Genomic DNA, 24,965 nt, shown 5'->3' with positions numbered 1-24,965 from the left:
AAGACCTCAGCCTCCTGAGGAAGTACAGTCGGCTTTGGGCTTTTTTATACAGGTGCTCTGTGTTGCATGACCAGTCCAGTTTATTGTCCACCCACAGCCCAAGGTACTTGTACTTGTTGACCACCTCCTCCCCCTCTATCTGAACCGGCAGTGGACCTTCTCTGGACCTCCCGAAGTCCACAACCAGTTCCTTAGTCTTTGAGGTGTTGAGTTGCAGGTGGTTTGTGTGACTCCATGCGACAAAGTTCCTCACCAGACTTCTGCACTCCTCTTCCTGATCATCCCAGATACACCCCATGATGGTCGTGTCATCTGCAAACTTCTGAATATGGCATAATTCAGAGTTGTAGCAGAAGTCAGAGGTGTACAGGGTGAAGAGAAGAGGGGACAGCACAGTTCCCTGTGGTGCTCCTGTGCTGCTGACCACAGTGTCAGACGTGATGTCCTTCAGCCTGACGTACTGTGGTCTGTCGGTGAGGTAGTCGGAGATCCAAGCCACCAGGCAGGGGTCCACCTCCATCCTGTTCAGTTTTTCCTGAAGCATACAGGGCCGGATGGTATTAAAGGCACTGGAAAAGTCAAGAAACAGTATCCTGACCGTGCCTTTTCCCCCATCCAGGTGTGAGTGGGCTCTGTGTAGGAGGTACAGGATGGCATCCTCCACTCCGACACCCGCCTTGTATGCAAACTGTAGTGGGTCCTGGGCATGTTGTACCTGTGGTCGGAGGAGGTTGAGGAAGAGCCGCTCTAGAGTCTTCATAAGATGTGACGTCAGTGCCACCGGTCGGAAGTCATTCAGCTTGGGGAGGGAGCAGGCTAAATAGGGTATTAAAGACTCTCTCCCCCCCCCAAACAACACGTTATAGTTCCTCCTGGAGGATTTTAAAACACTCCCAGGCCAGACAAGATATCTAATCTCTACAGTGAGTTCTGGGTCATCCACTGGGTCTCCTGTGAGCTGGGTGTGGCAGGAAACTGCCAAAGGGTCAAATACCTGAACCAGCTCAGCTGGCTGCTTTCAATGCCGTGTCCTACATTGGTGTCCCTATGGCACAACTGAATATTGCAGCCCCTTCTTTTAGCCACTACTCAGAGTTCATGACCTCCGAGTGGTAAGTGGTGGAGAGTAGGTTGGCTGGTTAAGCAGAAACATCGCCTTCTAGCTCCGTTCTCTCGTCTCCACAGAGTTAAAGGAAGCACCAATCAGATGGCCAATCTCTAGCTCCATCTCCATCACTTGAGAAAAAGATCCTGGGATACTTTATTGAACTCCTTTATTAAAACTTTGTGTTACCAGTGAAACATAAGCAGTAAGTAAACTGGAAGTTCTTTCATTTTATTCTCCACCACTGAGAGAAACAAACTAAAGAAAACAAACCACACAGGTCCAGGGGACACAGCAGATATTTTAGTAGTTTGATGTGGAACAATGTATGATCTACATTGATACTCCAATATTATACTTGCACAGCATATTTAGGAAACCTAAGGAAGACCCACACAGGCTGTCTAACAATTTAATCTTAAATAAAGTCCTGCTAGTCCAACTTTCCTGTTGACATTTTCTGCGTTTCTTTGATCTTGCTTTTGTGCAGAGAAGCTAAAAATGGAGTATGAAAATCTGCAGTTTCTAGAAGTGAAGCAGATGTTACCGCCCTCACAGGAAAAACACAGGGTTGAGAACATTTACTTTGTCCAGATGAGAACAAGGTCCAAAATCAACACCTGGTAAATGCCAAATGTGGGTAGAATTTTCATTTGGTATGTAAATGTGCCACACTGGCTATTAAATATTAACAAAATTAATATTCAAGGTTTAAAGCACAACGTACAAAAATCTATCACATTTTGGCATTCTCCTTTTCTCAGTCATCCTCAAGTTCAACAAACAACGAGCAAATACTCACCAATCAGACGCGGAGTAAACTAAGAGGTTGATTTCTATAGACGAAGAGTTTAAGCCGATTAAAACATCAAAAAATTTAAAACCTTACTATTCCCTTTTGTACTGACCACTGATAAATAAACGGTATGTCAAAGTTTTAGTTTTAAAGTATTTCAGTTAATCAATTGTTCTGAGGACAGATCCCTCAGCTGGCACAGTATTTCAAGACTTCGACTTGATCCTTGCTTTCTCAGCACGTCTTGCTTTCTGAAGCGTTACCTGGTTGCTAAGCAGCACTGCTGGATGACGAAGTGTACTCATTTGAGGTTTCAACTTGCGTCACTAAAACCATGTCCACGTGGAATTAATGGCTCAATAAAGATAAAAATAGAAATTCTTTAAGTACCCAACACGTTGGTGTTATTTCAACATCTATTAATATGTATTTTAGTACATCAAAGGTGTGCATTTATGTTCTCTGTGGTCTCATTTAGCATCCTGAGCGAAAGCAGTAGTTCTAGTAATGACTGTAAACACACATAAGCTGGTTTCCACAGAAATGTGTCCACTTTTATCGGCTATAAAGGTAAATCAGGATTTACCAAGCTATTAAGGTTCCCATGATAATTTTGTTATGATGATAGTGATTCTATCACACTTAATACACTGCAAGGCAATTATCAGTGATACCTCACGATATCTGTAAAGTGACTAAGGAAAAATAGGCCTAGAAAAGCCAACAAGCACTGCATTTTATATGCATTACATTCGTGCATCATTATTATTCCATTTTGATAATAGTTTGATAAGAGTTTCCTCTTCACAACAACAAGGTGGATACCTTTCATTTAGTTTAGCTTCACTTAACTGACATGCATGAGTGATGCAGGGCGCCATAAAGCAGCAGCTCTAAGACAAGTGGCTGCAAAATATCTATTCAGTGTACAGCCATACTGAAAGAGGAAGTCAGAATGTATTGCCATATCAATATTTTGTTCCATCTCTAAGTACTACCCTGCAACACATTCGAGTATGTATAGGTGAGTGAAACCAAGCACAACTTCCTTGTTGTGCCATAAACTGGGAAGCAGTCTTTTGAAGCACAAGATGATGTTGACGTTACCATTATTACCTGGCAGCATGACAATCACCATGTTCTGGGGCTCACACTAAACAAGCAATGAAGAAAATGTCAAACAAAACAAGTGAAATGGTCTGCAGTTATACAGCACATTTAAATCTTAGCAGACTCATCTTAGGTGTTATCCAAACTATTCAAGCAAGAAAGCATTACTTTGGCTGGCTCACAAAAAAAAAATAAAAAATAAAAAAATACAAATACATAAATAAAATCACACAGTATTTAAAAATGTCTTTAGAGACATAAGAGTTCAGAACACAGAGAAACAACCCTGAAACTGAAAAGCTGACTACCATTTTGTTCCATATGGGAGAGCAGCGTCACACACTGCTACCTTTCTCACGTTCACATCTTTTGTTAATCCTGGTTCTAACGTCATATACTGGGCTTAAAGGGCACATCAACCAGGTAGGTCCACTAATTGATGGAATGGACTGGGATCCTTGCCAATCTCAGCGAGTGCAACCAGAAAGCAGAGTGACTGGCACTATTGTCACAGATGAGGGACTGTACAGCATGCCCACATGTGCTTAACTAAATCAAGTTAAGCGCATGTGGACAACAATGGTCACGGCTGTAACAAACCATTTCATTATTTTGAGCTGCTTGTCTTATTCTTTTATGTATGCTGACAATCTTCTGCAGCTTTCTTTAGTCTGAAGAACTGCTATGATTATTGCTTCTACAGTGATCATCAAAATTAACCGTTTCACACTATAAACACTATAAACCACTGTGTATTATTAGCAAACCTAAAATGTCGAAAGTAAAGTACGTCCTGCAGAGAAGTGATCCATGGCAGTTTCATAAAGATTAATGTTGCTGATAAAAATCTTAAAGGTTAATTTTAAATACACTGCTGTTTAATCTACAGTAGGGCCAGTGACCGTAACGATGCTCATTAAAACAGGGTTTAATGAGCACAGAAAGAGGCCTACACCCTGATTATTAAAATACACCGACATAAACAACCAGAATGTCATTGATGCAGTGGTTCATCCACCTAAAGATCCATCACATGTCACAAGTTACTTCCCATTAATTAACAAACACGACCTTGGATTAACACAATTTGGATGAATCCCCTGAGGTAATCACTGTGTCCAACTTTCACTCAAATCTGACCATTATTCTAAGACGAGGAGTGATTCTTCTGAAAACGGGGAGAAAAGTGCCCATGAAGCAACACATGACCCTGAGCACAATTTGGATGAAGTAAATAGACTAAATTCCATTCATTATGTGATAATTTTGTATATGTTTGCCTAAATTCTGCACTGCTGAAAACTGCTTGTCCCACAAGCATGGCTAATTAGTGTGAATGCTTGAAAAGCATTCACAGTATTGTTATTCTAATCTTTATTATTATTATATTTTATTTTTCCGTACGTTTTTTGAAAGCCTACTCCTTCAAAACCGTTCAACTTAGAAAAACCATTCAAACACCGTTAGATTCCTATTATTTTGGACAACATTGCTTCTATTTTTCTCATTTTTAACATTTATATTTTTAATTTTATTCAACTTTATTCAACAAAAATTTCCCATGTATTTCAATGGGGAGACCCTTCAAATTCTCATTCAACTTACTCATTTTTAAACTCTTACTACTTCCACATACATTGACATAGAGCCACCATTCAAACTTTAAAACAAAGACAAGACATTCAACTATTCAACTTGTATATATCTTTTCAATATCTATTATACTTTTTCTTCAGTTCCAGTTTAAGTTTCATGATGTTTTTTCACCCGTTTCAAAATTTATAATGGGTGTGTATGGGACGGAATGTTGGGGCTAGAGTGAGACAGCTCAACTGCTAGAGTGAGAGGAGCAAAAAAATTAATCTTAAAATCTTTTTTAAAACTGCTGCTGTGTCCGCAGCGTTTGCTCTACAGGTATGATTTTACCCTCAAAACGTAGCCATCGCTGTCCTCTTTCATCCAATGTGTTTACTATTGTCCTAGGTGTTATGGTTCTTTCATAAATGTCACCAATGCACAGCCTCCTCCCTCCAACTCTTCCATAGACTCTAATGTTAAAATGGCTCAGAAGGTTTGTTTGAAAATCAGAAGAGCATGGTGTCTTTCCACTGTCACCACGTCCATATAATAAACTCCACAGGCATGAAAACTGAGAATTAGGTAGACTAGACATTGCTGTCGCTCACGGTGAAAGAATTTTGTCAATACGACTTTTACTTTTCATTTGGGAGCGATTTGTTTCGGCCTGACTTTTCTGTTCATTTTAAGCAGCAAAAGTGAGGTGCATGTCTGTGTACGTGTGTATGGAGCCCTTGGGTGCGGTCACTATAGCAACCAGGCTCACACCTGCCTGCTTAACGAGCTCTCTCTCTCACTCTGCCAAGATTCATCTTAAACACTTCTCTTTCAACTGCTGCTGTGTCCACAGTGTTACAGCCATCATTTTACCCTCAAAACGTCGCCATCGTTGTTCTTTTTCCAACATCTTGTCTTTCAAAGCTCAGAGATGTAAACTTTTTAAACTGTGTGGGTCCAAGTGGAGGGATCACATTTTAGTCATTCAGTGATTCAAAGAATATGACCTTTTAATATTCTTTCAGATGTTTTCTGACTCTAAATGTTCTTTTCTCATTTCTTAGGGTTTTCTAATTTACAATTAAAACATTTTCAGCTTTTTTCCAACTTCTTCTTCTGTGTAACCTTCAGCTTTTAGCAGTTCAGCACTTTTGTTTTCAGGTTAAATTCGGGTTTTTTTTTTTTATCTCATTCAAAATTTTTAACTTAAATTCAGTAATTATTTCATTTCAATGCATACATTCAGATTCAAGCATTCACACTGCAGTTTCTTCAGAAAATGCACTTTCTAGTGTATACTACTGTTCTTTTTGTATGGGCTATATGAATAAATTACTTTTTACTAAACCTGCTTGATAAATCTGACAGAAATAATACTTGTGAAATGTCTGTTTTTACGCTGATAATGAAAATTTTTCCGAACCCAAATTTCACTATTACATGGATGTTTCTTTACTTACAGTGTGCTTTTCAGTACTCTTGTGCTTTCACAAGCAGGTTTTCAGCTACTTTTGTCTTACTGTTCCTGCCCACAGCTCCTCTTCAGCCCTGGCGGCTACTAAAACAGGGAAGGCACAATTAGTAAGGCTTTCCAGCTGTGATGACCAGCCTCCCTCGACTGCTGCTCTTCCCCTCCCTTGCAGCTGAGCCACCAACCACACCTCACCGCATTAATAACAACAACAATAATAATAATTTAAACATTTCATCAAATTATGAATGGTTCTACATAACCAAGCTCTGACTCATTGTCAGAAATACTTGAATCAATTTCCCCTGTCAGTAAGAAAGCCATCTTCCAATGATAGAGCAATACACATTAGCGGTCCATGCCAACAGACTCACACACCATTCTTGTTAATATTCAGACTCTGCGACTGGTTTGTCGATCTTGCTCCCACACAGCAGACTCAGTGCAAATGATAAAGGTTCTCTGTGGCAGAAAATCAATACTTCAAACAATGCATTTTACAAATGGCCTTCAACTTTCCTCTCAATTCTATGCAGAAAGTACAAATCAGTCTTTACAAATGCAGTGATAAGGCGAACATTACTCTAACTTCTTAATTACACAGACAACTATATAAATAAACTTTGTTAGCAGACAGCAATAAATTGGACATAAATGGTAAATGGCCTGTATTTATATAGCGCTTTACTAGTCACTAAGGACCCCAAAGCGCTTTACATATCCAGTCATCCACCCATTCACACACTGGTGATGGCAGCTACATTGTAGCCACAGCCACCCTGGGGCGCACTGACAGAGGCGAGGCTGCCGGACACTGGCGCCACCGGGCCCTCTGACCACCACCAGTAGGCAACAGGTGAAGTGTCTTGCCCAAGGACACAACGACCGAGACTGTCCAAGCCGGGGCTCGAACCGGCAACCTTCCGATTACAAGGCGAACTCCGAACTCTTGAGCCACGATCGCCATAATTATGAGATGACAGATCAGAGATTATAATTTTGAGAAATCTAAAGCAGCCTACAGTCAAAATGACTATATGCTGCCAATTTAACAAATGGCACTAACAGGAATTAACTTTTTTCTCAAAGGCTACTGGTTTCATCTGACTGAAGCTTTGCTCTAAGTCGTCAGAATGTCCCCAAACTCAGTGTGTGTGAGGCCTTTGATGTGTGGATATCACCCTTTTATCCCAGATGCTTTTAAGCTTTATTAAAGTGCCAGAAAAATCAAAGCCACTTACTTAAATCGTGTTCAATAAACTTCACCAGTAGCAGAAATCTGTGTAGACCAACAGCTAATTAAATTGATTTTTACTTTCAGGTTGGGGGGAATATAAACAGTAAAACCAATGGGCAATGAACAATGCTGTCACTGTCTATGCTCAGGTATATGATGTTGGCACTTAATGGCAAGACCATGCAGCCAAATGTTTAGCACATGTGGAAGCAACAAGTGGCTCTATACCCTTTGCCATAGCCTACACTGTAGCTTAAGGTACACTTTCCCAGAGAAGTAAACAATGTATAGTGACTAGCAAGCAATACAAATCAAAAGGGATTTCAGTAAAAGCAACTGTTGTTTAACATTTATAAGCTCCAAGTCCAAGATGAACATTTCACTGCAGAGTAGGTATGTCACTAGAAGAGATGCTTACGATACTTTTCTATACAAAAATTATATTAAAGAAAAAAGTGACTGTACTTGTTTTTTTCCTTCTTCCAGAACTGAGAGGGGCACTGTAAGCCTATGACTTTTGTTTCTTTACATGCTGAAGATGGACAACCACAACAAGAGGAAATACTACACACAGAGATAGCAAGTAGTGCAACTGCCACCCTGACTCACTGATAAAGAAGGCAGTAAGTAGAACATAAAAGTACTTTCTGTTATTATTCCTTACTTGTCAGTGTAATATCAATTACGCTCCATAAGAATTTATATAATGCTAATGTATTATAAATGCTTAAGCTAATGTAATGCAACGTTGTAACTCGTAGTAACATTAGTAGGCTACCTAGCAACAATCCTAATATTTCAGTCTTTATTCCATTAGGCCTAAAACATTACATTTTAACTTTCTTCTCTGTCAGTAAATTCCTACACATAAAACTTCTGATCCAATTTCTGTATAGTAAGCCATTTATACAGTTTTTCCAGAGTTTTTTTGTCCCCATTCCTATCTCTACATTGCAATCTTTGTATACACCAAAACCACTTCCTAATAAATGTAAGCACATCTGAGCAACTCGCTAATCAGGTTTTTACTGAACACCACAAAGACCATGTGGGCTCAGCTGAGTTTACGCAGAAACAAATGAGGGAATCAACCTTAGCCAGTGGCAAATCAATGCTTGCATAAGATGGTTGATGTCCAAGCACAATGAGGTAGACATCTAATCATGAAGAAGGTTGCATTTATCTCCTAGTCCTTACTTCAATTATTCCCCTGGCAAAAGTCTAGTTGTGACTGCACTGCCTTAAACCATTTAGAAGAAAATTAAACCTTTCAATAGAAAGAAGAGTCTTGTCATTTTGCCTCACCAATGTCAGCAAACCACATCAGGTATAGTGCAGACAGAAGTATAACACCATTATAGCTGGACAACATGATTAAGAAATGTTTATGATACCCTTTAGATTTAATCACAGCAGGTCAAATAGTGAAAGAAATTCAAAATGATGAATGTACATTTTGGTAATACAAAAATAATATCTGATGGCCCATACAATCACCAAAAAAACAAAAAAAAAAAAAAAAAAAAAACAACAACTCTTCCCCGTCACATCATGTCACGCTGCACTGATTGCATAATTTGTAATGTAATCAACCAATAACCATCCTGTAGAGCTTAATCACACAAATTGGAGACATATCTCACTCAATTTGGATTCTCATTTTCAACTGTGTTTCTACTTTTTACTTTAACATACAGAAGAATTATTCCTGGTGATTTCATCTCTAAACAAACTTATGAAGTGCTATTCAAAGTAAGCACTTTAAATTGGGTGATTTTATGCAACTTCGTGCACACATCAGGGTTTTAATGGCTGCTATCAAAACGATCGATGATATTTAAACGAAATCAACATGAACTCAAAAATATCTGAGAACAAGTGAAAAAAACCCAAAAACTGTGGTTGTCCTACTGCTTTGCAACGGTGCCTTGCTCTCCTTCTTTCTCTACTGTGCTTCTTGGGTGAGGATTCAGAGGGAAAAGAAATGAGAGGTCTAACTTTCTCTCTGAGCAATCACAAGCAATTTACAAGTAAATACAGCCATAATCACAGCACAGTCATTGTCTGAACTGTCACACTCAGACCCTAACAGAATGGAGTTATTTGCCTATTTTAGACAAAATAGGGGAATGACATCAATAAGCAGGGTGACAAGCCTGAGCTTTAATATGCAGGATGACAAAGACTACCCTCAGCTTGACATTTTATCAGCAGTCATCTGAGAAGAATTCTTAATAGAGCCACTAGCCAGACCAAATGAGCAATGTCGATCTGAGGAGCGAGACACAACAAGTGTCAGTAGAAAAAGAAACTGGAACAAGGTGGTAAGGATGAATTGGGAACATGGTACTAAAACTAGCCATGCATGCCCTGACATAGAACACCCCCAAGCCATGAGCAGGGCCAGCCATCCAAGAAGCACATGGTAAAGACACCTTTGGCAGGGATAGCTCAGTAGGTAGAGTGGTTGCCCCATGATCGGAAGGTCGGGGATTTGACTCCACTGTACGGCTACCCTGCAGTACCCCTGAGCAAGGTACCGACCCTACACACTGCTCCCCGGGTGCTGCATTGGTGGCTGCCCACTGCTTCACTGGGCGAATAGGTTAAATGCAGAGTAGCACATGGGGTATGTTAGTCCACTACAGGGACTAACACATTTACATTATTCTTATTATTATTATTTAGCAGACACCAAGAAAATAGATCTTCCTTGGAGCCAGCTAGAGGCAAAGGCACAAAGGCCTCTTGCTGATGGCGCCTACTTCCACAGGCACAAATGGCTAAAGAAGAAGAAAATGAGCCTTCGTCTTTAACCAATTTAAATAGTGACCTGCTGTGACCACTGTGATATGAGCTGCATGTGCATTATGCAGTCGAAAAATAAAGTGGTCAATGCTCACTTGATACTTGTCTTTATGCTTCTGCTCTGATCTAATTAATAAAAATAACAATAATCTAAATATGATATGCTAGCTCATTACACATTTAAAGTTTAAGGCAGAATTAATAATCAAGTAACTAATAAATGTATTTAGACTGGTCAAGAGAGCACTGGCTGTAGCCTGGACAGTTACAGTGGGGCAAAAAAGTATTTAGTCAGCCACCGATTGTGCAAGTTCCCCCACCTAAAATGATGACAGAGGTCAGTAATTTGCACCAGAGGTACACTTCAACTGTGAGAGACAGAATGTGAAAAAAAAAAATCCATGAATCCACATGGTAGGATTTGTAAAGAATTTATTCGTAAATCAGGGTGGAAAATAAGTATTTGGTCAATAACAAAAATACAACTCAATACTTTGTAACATAACCTTTGTTGGCAATAACAGAGGTCAAACGTTTACTATAGGTCTTTACCAGGTTTGCACACACAGTAGCTGGTATTTTGGCCCATTCCTCCATGCAGATCTTCTCGAGAGCAGTGATGTTTTGGGGCTGTCGCCGAGCAACACGGACTTTCAACTCCCGCCACAGATTTTCTATGGGGTTGAGGTCTGGAGACTGGCTAGGCCACTCCAGGACTTTCAAATGCTTCTTACGGAGCCACTCCTTTGTTGCCCGGGCGGTGTGTTTTGGATCATTGTCATGTTGGAAGACCCAGCCTCGTTTCATCTTCAAAGTTCTCACTGATGGAAGGAGGTTTTGGCTCAAAATCTCACGATACATGGCCCCATTCATTCTGTCCTTAACACGGATCAGTCATCCTGTCCCCTGGCAGAAAAACAGCCCCATAGCATGATGTTTCCACCCCCATGCTTCACAGTAGGTATGGTGTTCTTGGGATGCAACTCAGTATTCTTCTTCCTCCAAACACGACGAGTTGAGTTTATACCAAAAAGTTCTACTTTGGTTTCATCTGACCACATGACATTCTCCCAATCCTCTGCTGTATCATCCATGTGCTCTCTGGCAAACTTCAGACGGGCCTGGACATGCACTGGCTTCAGCAGCGGAACACGTCTGGCACTGCGGGATTTGATTCCCTGCCGTTGTAGTGTGTTACTGATGGTGACCTTTGTTACTTTGGTCCCAGCTCTCTGCAGGTCATTCACCAGGTCCCCCCGTGTGGTTCTGGGATCTTTGCTCACCGTTCTCATGATCATTTTGACCCCACGGGATGAGATCTTGCGTGGAGCCCCAGATCGAGGGAGATTATCATTGGTCTTGTATGTCTTCCATTTTCTGATGATTGCGCCCACAGTTGATTTTTTCACACCAAGCTGCTTGCCTATTGTAGATTCACTCTTCCCAGTCTGGTGCAGGTCTACAATACTTTTCCTGGTGTCCTTCGAAAGCTCTTTGGTCTTGGCCATGGCGGAGTTTGGAGTCTGACTGTTTGAGGCTGTGGACAGGTGTCTTTTATACAGATGATGAGTTCAAACAGGTGCCATTCATACAGGTAATGAGTGGGGGACAGAAAAGCTTCTTACAGAAGACGTTACAGGTCTGTGAGAGCCAGAGATTTTCCTTGTTTGAGGTGACCAAATACTTATTTTCCACCCTAATTTACGAATAAATTCTTTACAAATCCTACCATGTGGATTCATGGATTTTTTTTCCACATTCTGTCTCTCACAGTTGAAGTGTACCTCTGGTGCAAATTACTGACCTCTGTCATCATTTTAAGTAGGGGAACTTGCACAATCGGTGGCTGACTAAATACTTTTTTGCCCCACTGTATATAAACACACAATTTGCGTTTGAAAGAGTCTGTGTGATTACACCAACTTGCAAACTCAAAGTTTGTGAATCACGTCATAGGAAATGAGACTCCCATCCTTATCTAAACCATCACAGCAGGAAAAGTCACTCACTGCTGAACAAAGGTTGGCCAACTTGGACCAGGGACATCTTTTCTGCTGACAAACACAGTCGCTACCAGATGTGTTTGCCTAAAAGTAATAGGCAGCTTAGGAAAACTGGATGATAAACATTTTTATAAGCAATAATTCCAGCCTTTTAGGCTTACTTTGTCCCTTTTAATTAACAACTGCTTAATTATTTGTAACAATTATTTGAAACAATATAAACATAACAACTTTGAAAAAAGGTATAAAGACATGTTTTACTCTTTGGCTACTGTCCAGAAAAATCAAGTAAACAAGAAAAGAAGCAATTGATTAATGAAAACTTTATCTTAAATGTTGCTCAACAATACTAAAATTAATCATCCAAGTTTGCTATTGGAATAGAAATCTAGTGACTTTGGTAGAAGACCTGTTTCAGTGAAAAGACCTTTAGATGAACCTGGAACGTGAAAGTAATGCATAATGAAGTAAAAGAGTAACAGTTGTGAGTTTAGCAGAATCCAAATGTTCAGTGGTGAACTTATGATGAGGAATCTGTGAGTGAATAAAGAAACCAAACCATACCATAGGGATTACTGAACCTCCACAGGGGTGGCATGGATGTGACACTGATCCTACAGGGAGATGAAGCTGCTGCCTTAATTCTCAACATTTAGCAGAGGAGATCCTTTCTTTTCTTTCATCACACTGTAGGTTTGAATCCTAGCAGTAAAAGGGTGCCAGGAAGTCAGCTAACCAGCCATACAGTGGGGCAAAAAAGTATTTAGTCAGCCACCGATTGTGCAAGTTCCCCTACTTAAAATGATGACAGAGGTCAGTAATTTGCACCAGAGGTACACTTCAACTGTGAGAGACAGAATGTGAAAAAAGAAAAAACCATGAATCCACATGGTAGGATTTGTAAAGAATTTATTCGTAAATTAGGGTGGAAAATAAGTATTTGGTCACCTCAAACAAGGAAAATCTCTGGCTCTCACAGACCTGTAACGTCTTCTGTAAGAAGCTTTTCTGTCCCCCACTCGTTACCTGTATGAATGGCACCTGTTTGAACTCATCATCTGTATAAAAGACACCTGTCCACAGCCTCAAACAGTCAGATTCCAAACTCCGCCATGGCCAAGACCAAAGAGCTTTCGAAGGACACCAGGAAAAGTATTGTAGACCTGCACCAGACTGGGAAGAGTGAATCTACAATAGGCAAGCAGCTTGGTGTGAAAAAATCAACTGTGGAAGCAATCATCAGAAAATGGAAGACATACAAGACCAATGATAATCTCCCACGATCTGGGGCTCCACGCAAGATCTCATCCCGTGGGGTCAAAATGATCATGAGAACGGTGAGCAAAGATCCCAGAACCACACGGGGGGACCTGGTGAATGACCTGCAGAGAGCTGGGACCAAAGTAACAAAGGTCACCATCAGTAACACACTACAACGGCAGGGAATCAAATCCCGCAGTGCCAGACGTGTTCCGCTGCTGAAGCCAGTGCATGTCCAGGCCCGTCTGAAGTTTGCCAGAGAGCACATGGATGATACAGCAGAGGATTGGGAGAATGTCATGTGGTCAGATGAAACCAAAGTAGAACTTTTTGGTATAAACTCAACTCGTCGTGTTTGGAGGAAGAAGAATACTGAGTTGCATCCCAAGAACACCATACCTACTGTGAAGCATGGGGGTGGAAACATCATGCTATGGGGCTGTTTTTCTGCCAAGGGGACAGGACGACTGATCCGTGTTAAGGACAGAATGAATGGGGCCATGTATCGTGAGATTTTGAGCCAAAACCTCCTTCCATCAGTGAGAACTTTGAAGATGAAACGAGGCTGGGTCTTCCAACATGACAATGATCCAAAACACACCGCCCGGGCAACAAAGGAGTGGCTCCGTAAGAAGCATTTGAAAGTCCTGGAGTGGCCTAGCCAGTCTCCAGACCTCAACCCCATAGAAAATCTGTGGCGGGAGTTGAAAGTCCGTGTTGCTCGGCGACAGCCCCAAAACATCACTGCTCTCGAGAAGATCTGCATGGAGGAATGGGCCAAAATACCAGCTACTGTGTGTGCAAACCTGGTAAAGACCTATAGTAAACGTTTGACCTCTGTTATTGCCAACAAAGGTTATGTTACAAAGTATTGAGTTGTATTTTTGTTATTGACCAAATACTTATTTTCCACCCTAATTTACAAATAAATTCTTTACAAATCCTACCATGTGGATTCATGGATTTTTTTTTTCACATTCTGTCTCTCACAGTTGAAGTGTACCTCTGGTGCAAATTACTGACCTCTGTCATCATTTTAGGTGGGGGAACTTGCACAATCGGTGGCTGACTAAATACTTTTTTGCCCCACTGTACGAGGGTGTTGAAAACGTCAGACGTAATGTCTGTGTGCTCCTGAGGATAAATGAATGGAGACTTTGTTTAAATGGCAAAGGTGAAACCATGGGGGGGAATGTCTCAATGCAGGAGCGCATACGAGCAGCCAAAACAATCACAATGTTCCACTGTGAGCACGAATACGCACAGACTCAATTAACCCAACTCCACAGCATAGCTCTGTGAGCAGCTAACCAGCACAGCATGAATTATTTCTTATTGTGAAAGGCAGCAGGTCTTTTACCAGACATACTCATTTCTGTTTCATTTCACTGCTGACTTCTTTCACTCCTGTGCTATTGTACAGGAGTGAAACAAACCAGCTGTAGTGCTTAACACAGATTTAGATTCTATTGGTTATTTATTCTATGAGCATATGCACACCCATGGGTGCATACTGTTCTGTTACAGCTGTGCATGCTTGCACGTGTACACTTGCTCACTGTTTATCACAGATTCAACCAAGATGACTAAAAGAGAAATCTCAGTCAACAAGCTATTTCAGATAAGATAAGATAAGATAAGATAAGATAAGATAAGATAAGATAAGATAAGATAAGATAAGATAAGATAAGATAAGATAAGATAAGATAAGATAAGATAAGATAAGATAAGATAAGATAAGATAAGATAAGATAGAACTTTATTAATCCCTCGGGTGGGTTCCTCTGGGAAATTCGATTTCCAAAAAAAGCACAGCACCGACAGAAGTTACAGAGTTATACACACACACATATATATAAATACAGAGACAATATAAATAAAATATACGAAGGGGATAAATAGAATAAATAGGAATAAAAATAAAAATACAAGTGAATTGCACATTTCAAGTATTGAGTCTATTGCACTGTTGACTATTTACAAAAGTATTGCACAAAAGGTATTGCACAGTGAGGTGAAGAGGCACTACAGCTTAGTTGTTCCCCCCTCCTTTGTCCTCCTGTTTCCCCTCCCTCTCCCCTCCAGAGAGGAGTTAAACAGTCTGATGGCGTGTGGGACAAAGGAGTTTTTAAGTCTGTTAGTTCTTGTCTTGGGGAGAAGCAACCTGTCACTGAACAGACTCTTCTGGTTGTTAATGGCCGTGTGCAGAGGATGCCTGGCATTGTCCATAATGTCCATCAGTTTCTTTAATGTCCTTTTCTCTGCCACTGTCACCAGAGTGTCCAGCTTCATGCCGACCACAGAGCTAGCCCTCCTGATCAGTTTCTCCAGCCTGGATGAGTCCTTCTTTGCTGTGCTGCTCCCCCAGCACACCACAGCATAGAAAAGTACTCCAGCAACCACCGACTGGTAAAACATCCTCAGGAGCTTCCTGCAAATGTTAAAAGACCTCAGCCTCCTGAGGAAGTACAGTCGGCTTTGGGCTTTTTTATACAGGTGCTCTGTGTTGCATGACCAGTCCAGTTTATTGTCCACCCACAGCCCGAGGTACTTGTACTTGTTGACCACCTCCACCTCCTCCCCCTCTATCTGAACCGGCAGTGGACCTGCTCTAGACCTCTTCTAAAGGAAGTAAAACTCACAAGGTTTCCATTATCAACTTGTTGTCCCCAGATCGCTCAGGGTCTCTCACATGGTCTGCTTTCTGTACTCTGTCGCTCACCCCTGCGCTGCTATGCAAGCCAGTCTGCTGCTGCAGGGGGCCCTTTATAACCACATTTGTACCCTAGGGATTCCCACAGTGGAGGCTGTGGACCGACAGGCACCACTGGTTGGGGTGAAGGGGCTTTAGAGTCAGAAGTCCCAGTCAGATAACCCTGTGTCCCCTGGAGCCCACATGTGTTTTGTTTTTTCTGGGGGGTTTTTCACATACGAATTATATTTAAAGTATAAGGAAATCCCCCATATATAGGGATGGGTACCGGTATCCGGTGCCATCATGGCACTGGTTCTGACATAAACGGTAGTAACCAGACCGAAAAGCAGCGCACATTTCGGTGCTTTTTTTCGGTGCTTTTTTTTCCTGAGCTGTGATACACTTTAGATTCTAGCCAATCATTTTACATTTCCAAGGATAGTAGGCGGGTCCAGGTACGTACGTTCTTTTAGAGCAGAGCTACAGATTAAAAACGCCCAGGGCAAAGCGGTCAAAAGTCTGGCTGTACTTCACAGCAAAAGATGCAAACTCAGCAGCCTGCAACAAGTGCTTTAAGCTGATACTGTGATACTGTCAAAGGAGGTAACACCTCAAATCTGATGAAACACCTGGCGACGCATAGCGTTTTTTTTTTTTAAAAGCCGAGAAATGTGCCGTATTTGATAGCTTGCTGCGAGACCTCACACCGAGCACATCTACTGCGGGTGTGGTGCCTGTTATCAGACCCGGAGTTAGCAACATCCCCAAAAACCCGAAAAGGAGAGTCCTGGCCCCTAGCCCTGCCAGTGTAGCAGAAATGATGACGGATGATGATGGCAGCAGCAGCCGTTCTTCTCTGCATGAGTAGCTTAATGTTGTTCGTGTGTAATTTACGTTGAGTAGGCTAACCACGTTAATAAATTAATGCATGTAAGGTGAACTAGCAAACGTCATCATAGTTACATGTGGCTGTCTTCTTGTTTGATGGCAGATACTCCCTTCACCCTGGCCAAAACAAAAAGGCTAAAATGACCAAAGAAAGAGTGGAAAACAGTTAAACATGAGAGGTTTTTGGACAAAGTTTGTGTTTTTTCCATTGATTAAGCACTGCTTCCAGCCAAGAGTGATACCATATATGCCCTATAGCTGCAGAAAAGGCTAACATTGTTATCTTTTTACAAAAAAATAAACAGCTGAACATGAGGTTTTTGGACCAATTTTGTGTTCTCCATTCTTTAAGCACCGGTTTGAGCACCGTTTGAGCACCGGCACCGTTTCAAAAGTACCGGTATCGGATAAAACCTAAACGATACCCATCCCTACCCATATATAGTGCAAAACTTTTAAGTTTATGAATAATCAAGATGACTGACCAAAATAGTTGTGATTATGATTTTTGCTGTAATCAAACAGGCTTAAAGCTTTTAAAAAAACAAAAAAACAAAAACAGAGCAATATAATCAAGGGTCTCTTCTGTAAGCCTCTAATCTTGCTGATGAATTCAATCTTCACCGTCTCTGACTGCAGTTGCCGATGGCAGTCTTTGTTCTGCTCAGCAGTCTTGCTAAGCTTGGCATAGCAGCACACGAACCAGCTCTCCACCTGCTGCCAGTTCTGATTAGAGTGGCCTCCTAGCTCCCTGTGGAGCTCCGAGCAGAACAAGGACTACCATCACCAGCTGCAGTCCAAGATAATAGATAGATGAGATCCTCTCTTAAAACGCCTAAAGGATAACTGGAGGTGTTTGAATCAAACTGTCCAGTAAGCCACTCCGTAGGCATAACAAAGGGCAGAGGAGAGCAGGTTAGCAGCAAAAATGAGACAGGAGTTGTGGACAATTAAACTGATAATGAATGGCATCGCTGTTTCAGAAAAAACAAAAAAACAAACAAACAAACAAACCAAAAAAGAAAAAAAAAAAACGTAGCCTGTGTGTAAGAGGCTTTACTCTACTTCCTGATTATAAATACTATTAGCTGTGGCCACACCTTGAGCATAAGGATGCAAGTGAGTCTGACAAAAGATTACAGTAATATTGCAGAAGGAATTACAGTGCTCATCAAGGAAATGGACCCAGGATGAGATTTTGTAGAGTCTGTGTGGAATTCTCAAAATGAAAGGCCTTGCCAAATATTCACTAAAATTGTCCAGTCTTTTGCCAACATTCAACCACAGAACCACTTTTCTGCATTTCCTAGATCAATAAGTCTACAACCTCCATAAAACGACAAAATCTAAAAAGCAACATGGAGTCTTAGCTTCTCTAATCTTGTCCACTAGGAATAAACAGGGACTCATCTGCTGAGTCTGCTAACCCAGAGTCACAGCAGACAGAAGGAAATTAAAAGCAAAGACACCAGGAAGAAAGCCATCTTCACTGGCATGACAATATTGCTGGTGCACAGTAAGCCCTGGAGACAGACCAGAAGTCAGTAGAAAAAGATTAAACTAAATATAGCTTACCACAGTTTCGCTCAAGTAAATCATATTTGTTGCTATTTTGAGGATAGCCTACATCTAAAGAGACGATTATGAAAGGAGCACAGTAGAAGATGCCTTTATTCAGGGATGTGGTTTGAACAAAATTCTTACTCTAACCATTTACATAACACTTAAAAACAAGGCTTAAGGCAAAACTCTGATTTTTCCCCTACAGCAACAACGTGTGCTACATTTTCATTTTTAAAGGATAATGCAATAGAAACAAATGTTCTCTGTGTTAAAAATGGAATAGCTAGTTTGGGTCCATGCTGGTGCACAGTGTTGTGAACTGAAATATTTTTAAAATCACTGAGAGGTTAATACAAAAAAATGTTACCATGTGCTTTTCTTACCCATCAGACAGTAAAACAAGAATGTTTATGTGCCTGTGGGACTGCCCAGAGCTGTACTCTGTGCTGCTGCTTGTCTCAGTGCGCTCTGATATAAGACTACACAGACACATAAACATATCTACATATGCTTCTGCTTAACTCTCACAGGATGATGTTGGCCTCGCAACCCAACTCCACTGAGACCAGCCCAACTCCCTATCCAGCCTGGTGGAGTGCACAGGGACACAATCAAAACCTGCAGTTCTGCACTGCAGGCACCCCTCTCAGGATTTCATTGGTCAGACAGATAATAAGCACAGTTGCATGACAGTGTGTGCTACTTCTGTGTGACACAGTGAACCGTGATATTGTTCTGCATGAGAGCCATTAGTGAGAAGGGCTTGCAACAAAAGCCAAAACAGTCTTTGAGGGTTAGCTAAGGTGACGGTATCCTGCAGGCAGAAGCGTTCACAGGAAAGGCAAATTGCCCAAAAGGTCAACATCGAGCCACATCTGACCTCTTTACTAGAGCCACTACTTCATTCAGAGTGCTACTATGTTAACAATAAAAATACCTGATGGTTAGATTATCCTCACTTAGCTTAAAAGATTGGCTAATTCTGAGCAAGTACCTCAGCTGGAAAACATGTTTACATCAATACAGCCACAGTATCACAAAAAGGCATCCAGTGCTGCCCACTCAACATCAGGTTTTTGTTGCGGGTTTTTTTTGTTTGTTTTTTTTAAATTTCACAAAGGTGGGAACTTTGTCGCCATGACCACTAAGAATAAAGATCGAAGCGCAGTTTACCATTTCCCATTTCCTTGACCAATAAGAAACCACTGCCCACACAGAGAGCCTGGATGAGATGTCCAAGTGCAAGATGATTAGGGGGAAAACAGTGCGACTCAAATGCATGCAAAAAGGGATGGGGGGGGGGGAGCTCCATTCATGAGAACAGCAATCCAGTGATGCAATTTTAAAGGCTTCAAGCTGAGAGGAAAAGCCCTCATTTGTCTCCTCGTGTGACATTTTGAAATATTAGATTTTTTGCAAAAGCTTCTGAGGCGCTTTCATCATGCTGCTTTTTGTCTGACTCATACCAGCATCATGAGTTAGGTGTTCAATCGCTTGTTGCCTTGCAAACAAGGGCGTGTCAATAAGCACGCATGAACCGAGTAGCGGTATCACTGAGGGAGGGGAAGGGGGGAAAAAAAAAAAACCAAACAAACAAAAGAAACCCCACACACACACACACACACACACACACACACACACACACACACAAACACAACTCTTCACCATCTACCCTTCCAGCTCAACATGTTCAGCAAATTCAGCAGGCAGAAAGTGGAAAACGCACTTTTAGTTTAGATTTCAATCAGCAACTCTCAGGAGAAAAAGAAGCGAGACTTTCCCCTCAGACAACTAAACACTCACAGCATGACTGTTTATTCAGCATCTACTGAGGGATTGCTGAACTCTGCTTGGGACAAGTCTTGACACACCAATTACTAATGTGACCCGCAGGCGTTAAGCAGGCTCCCACACATTGAGGGATTTTTAATTTCCTACAATGAGGGGCAGCTCTTTAAACACACGTCAAATCAGTAGCCATGCTTCATCTTAATTCATCTTAATTACAATTTCAAAAGAAAGCATAAATGTGTACAGTGTACACTTGCAGAAATTCCTTTCATTTTTATATTACAAACACTGCAGCACACTGAGGCATGCATGCATGTGTCCTCTCTTCTCTTTATAATAAACACAGCTGCTTCTGAGGCATTTCTCAAGAAAACACATTTAGATGTCATTCTAATCTGCCAGTATAGGAAGATATTAGTTTGTTGTGGCTTTCAATGCCCAACCACTCTAGTTAAAATGAGTTTCCACCTCTGTCATTAAGCCAATGCCTTAACTTGTTTAAAAATAATAATAAATGTATAACGAAATCCATAAACTTGGAAGACTGCTATTTAAAACCAAGCCAAAAGAAATACAGTATAGACTGTGTCGTGTTGAATAACGACAGTAAAATGCTTTTAAGCCGGATAACCAAACAATTATTAGCTGCTCCCAAACATGTACTGGGTGGGGTGCAGCAGCTCAGACGTTGCCACAGATAGTTAGGAAGCTAATGTATAGCTAAAAATTAAATACTAACACAGCCTTTTATCCTTATAGCTTCAACGCTACGCTAGGAATAGCGTTAAACTTAATGAGGTGGGGTTTGACAGAACTGTTCACCACTTTCAACTTCATTGTCCCCCGGCTGTGGTAGCATACTATTAAAGCTTTTAAGAAAGTTGAAATAAACGACTCATACAACAGGGGGAAAAAACTAACGGGTGCGAACAAAATTTAAAAAAAAATAAAAAAATAAACCTCTTTCAGGAAGGAAAAAAAAAGCTTTCCGAGTCATGCAGCGCGTAATGACTTCTATTTTATCTGACAGTTAACAATTAACTCTCCGAGACGAAAACAAAGCGTGAAGCATCTTAAAGTAAAACTGTAGTTCGTTAAAAAGGAAGAGGAAAGACGGGAAATGTGCCCAAAACACGAGGACGTGTGTGTAACTTACAGCTGGAAGCGGAGCGGTATCCAAAGTTTGCCTCAGAGGGAGACGTAAGCTGCGGTTACAGCGGGAGAGCAGAGCGGGCTTTGTGGAGGTTCATCGCAGCGCTCGGCGCTTTCACAGACCCCGGAGCAGCAAACAATCGTCAACCGCGCTACCGTAATAACCGGCGCTCACACCAGGGCGCACACGCACATTCTTCTACCGTAATACACAGAGTAGCAAAAGCCCGCCAGAGTGATCCACAGGCCAAAAATTTTAAAAGCAAAATAAAGAATGGTTTAATGAGTGTGCTGATCTGTTATTCGCGGTAAGTAAAAACATAAAAAACCTTGAAAGTATTTTTACTTCATTTGTTTGTGTTTCTTTCCTAAGTTAGTCTTTAACTTAGAAAAGTTAAGTCTAGTAGATGACCAGTGGCTCCCTGTGACTTTGGGGAAAAAAGAGAAATGTGGCATTAACGTAGTTAAAGTACAAAAAAATCACATAAAACCCACTGCAGGGTAGTCATATGCGATTAAAGATTATAAGTGCCACCTACAAGTAATTCTGTAAGGCTAAATGTGCTTATAAGACATTTAGCAGCCTTAATTCTGTAAGGCTAAGCAGCTTGAAAAGAAAGCTGCTGGACTTCAGTTTTTTGAAGACATTTCCACCTCCCATCAAAGAAACTTCTCAAGTTCAAGGTCATTGAACTACCATGGCGAGTACACAAACACATGCTTAATAGACTGCTTCAACTTCATTATAAGGCTCATATATTTTGAAGCTCCATAAAAATCTTGGGGATGGAGGAAAATCTCCCAAAAGGCCTATTATGTATAGAAATAAAAAATAAAATTAAAGTCATTACAGGCCTTAAATCTTTCACAGTAAGAGGTAAAGTGTCAGGTAAACGCACATCAGAGCTGTTGCCATTTTAATATTACTGTTTTTCAGAATCACAGAGCAATAGCAAATGCTATAAACCAGGGCTGCCCAATCCCAGTCCTCGAGAGCTACTATCCTGCAGCTTTTAGATGCATCCCTACTCCAACACAGCTGAATCAAATGGTTTGATTACCTCTTCAGCATGCCATCATGTTTGGCAAAGGCCTGATAACAAGCCATTCATTTGATTCAGCTGTGTTGGAGTAGGGATGCATCTAAAAGCTGCAGGATAGTAGCTCTCGAGGACTGGGATTGGGCACCCCTGCTATAAACTAACTATGCAGCCCTTCACTTTCATGCTGTTTACTGGAATTAAGCTAAACTGCCTCATCGCCAAAATAGATACCCAAGTAGAGAAAATAGAGTAAAAATGAATGCATGCTCCAGAATAAATTACGCACAAAAACTAGGCACATAGAGAGAAAGCATATATGGAGATAAACTATTATTATTATTAGCTCGTCTGAATAAACAGTTTGCACAACTATTTGATCAGAGAACCTTCCTCTCAAAGAAAGGCTCACATTGATTAGCCTGCCCAAAGAATATGCTAGATAAATGGGTTTTTTCCAGTTGCTGAAGACTTTGTGTAAACTCCGAATGTTATTTAAGTGAAAAAAAAATCAACACTAAGAAACATAAATAGGCTATACTGTATAGAGCCTATGATACGAAAGAAATCAGAGAGAAAGCGAGTTGCTTCCTTTGCCTCAAAGTTTTCCCCCATATTTATGTTGTGATTCAAAGCTTTTCCCCTAGGTTGGGAAATAAAGTAAACACCCCAATCCCAAAAAACACCCTGCGCACTCACTGATGGCATGCTTCTGCAGAACTATGAACACTTTCATTTTGGTAATAACATTTCTCTGCTCGTACTTTACTCATACTTTACAAGCTATATGTGTACACATATGTACAATTTTGCAACCTCCTATTTCCTCATACTATTTTCACAGCTTACAAGGAAAAGGGCAGGTTTATTTGTTTTTATCTTCTGCCTTTGTAACAGCTTCAACAATACTCATCCAGGTGCTAATAAAACACGCTGCGAGCTTTGAGGTGCTGAATTAGTGTTGGAGGAAGTATCTCTGAGGATTTGCCTGATGTAGCTGCCAGAAGTGAAGTAGCACACATTAATCAGAGCGGCTTCACGTTGCAACGTAGCCCACACAGATTTCTCTCACATACAGCACAGGAAACACAGGTTTCTATACATTTTATTGCAACACCACAGAAAGACGAAATTAACTGGATGTGTCACTTTTGGTGCATATTCCCCCCCCCCCCCCCCCCTTCATGTTTCCATGAAAAATGCCAAGCATCACATTTCTGATTTGTGACTGCTCGCGTAAACTCCAGTTAAACACTGAAAACAGACTCGAAGCCGACGTGAGACAGATATCGTCTTCCATTAATAGCAAAAAATGTTCGCTTAAACACAGCAGGGTGTTTACGTTAACTAGTAATCGCAGTCATGGAAAACATCTCTACAGATCAGATTTATTTCTGTGGCATTTTTGCTCGCCTGATTATTGCACACACACACACACACACACATGCAGTTCCACGGTTCAGCCGGATATTGGTTACTCAAGGGAAACAGTCACATTTGACACTGAGCAGTGACAGGACTGGTTGTTACAGGTAAATGGAAGAAGATGGTAGGTGTTGGAGTGAGCAGATTGGTGTGAGAGGACTGAAGATATGGGCACATAATGAGGGAGAAGACACTGATGGAAAGCCACAATGGATTGAAATAGAGATTTTTCTCTTTTATCCTGTCCATTTTTCAGTGCGTGCCTTTTTTAGCCTGCAGACACAGGAATGCAAGCATGTTCTGTGTGCAATTTGAGCAATGAACAAGAGAATATGGGCTCTAAGAAAAGGGGCTGGTATGGGGGAGGCATGTGTGCTTTGTCTTCACCCACACTCAAACCTGTCAAACAAACAACACTCTTCTTACACCCCCAATGTGTAGCGAACCAATCAGGTTCCAGTATCACAAAACTCAATGTTTCTGCCTCCTGCCAACTCTTTTCCATATGGGATTGACTGGAACAAGGTGTTTGATGAATGTGGATAAAGGCACGGGGCTTTAAAACCTATCTTGTTTTCTCTCACTGATTTTAAAAGGTAGGGTTCACGTCAACAAAGCAATTGGGATGGCAACGGGAAGAGAAACAGTTTTCTGTTTTCACTGAAGATAAAAAGATTAAAATAAAACATATATCATGTAATCCTGGAAAATCAGGGTTTGTAGCCAAGACAGCTCGATTTCTTTACTAAACAAGAGGATACAAGGCTAACAAGATTCATTAACAATGATGGGGCACACATGGTCCAGATAACAAATCCTTAAAGACTAGACTTAGGCCATAAGCATCATATACTAAACACCTCAACAGCCCCAGGTAACATTGGGGTCTTGTTATCAGCTCTCTTCCAGGCACCCTACGTCCTCATCTAATCAAGTCTGACAGCCTCTCAGGCATTAGTCCTAAATTCTCCTGCTGTGCTTCATCTCACTTCATGTCCTACGATTCCAGGGTGTTTTAAAAAGCACGATGACTCCTCGCATATGGT

The 24,965-nt window shown here is 41.1% G+C and overlaps 2 protein-coding genes across 3 annotated transcripts in view; one reads left to right on the top strand and one right to left on the bottom strand.

Annotated features, from left to right (window-relative positions):
* The window catches only part of tp53i11b (tumor protein p53 inducible protein 11b), a 46,374-nt gene extending 24,696 nt beyond the window's left edge, over positions 1-21,678 (bottom strand). Inside the window, exon 1 of the mRNA XM_026175705.2 lies at positions 21,459-21,678. The gene's annotated coding sequence lies outside the window, so the exon portion shown is untranslated. The remainder of the gene's footprint in view (positions 1-21,458) is intronic.
* The window catches only part of syt18b (synaptotagmin XVIIIb), a 367,435-nt gene that overhangs the window by 274,419 nt on the left and 68,051 nt on the right, over positions 1-24,965 (top strand). The gene's annotated exons all lie outside the window — the stretch shown is intronic.

The sequence above is a fragment of the Astatotilapia calliptera genome, chromosome 7 (genome assembly GCF_964374335.1).
Source record: "Astatotilapia calliptera chromosome 7, fAstCal68.1, whole genome shotgun sequence".
In the NCBI taxonomy this organism is placed as follows: domain Eukaryota; kingdom Metazoa; phylum Chordata; class Actinopteri; order Cichliformes; family Cichlidae; genus Astatotilapia; species Astatotilapia calliptera.
This window is presented reverse-complemented; position numbering and strand designations above follow the sequence as displayed.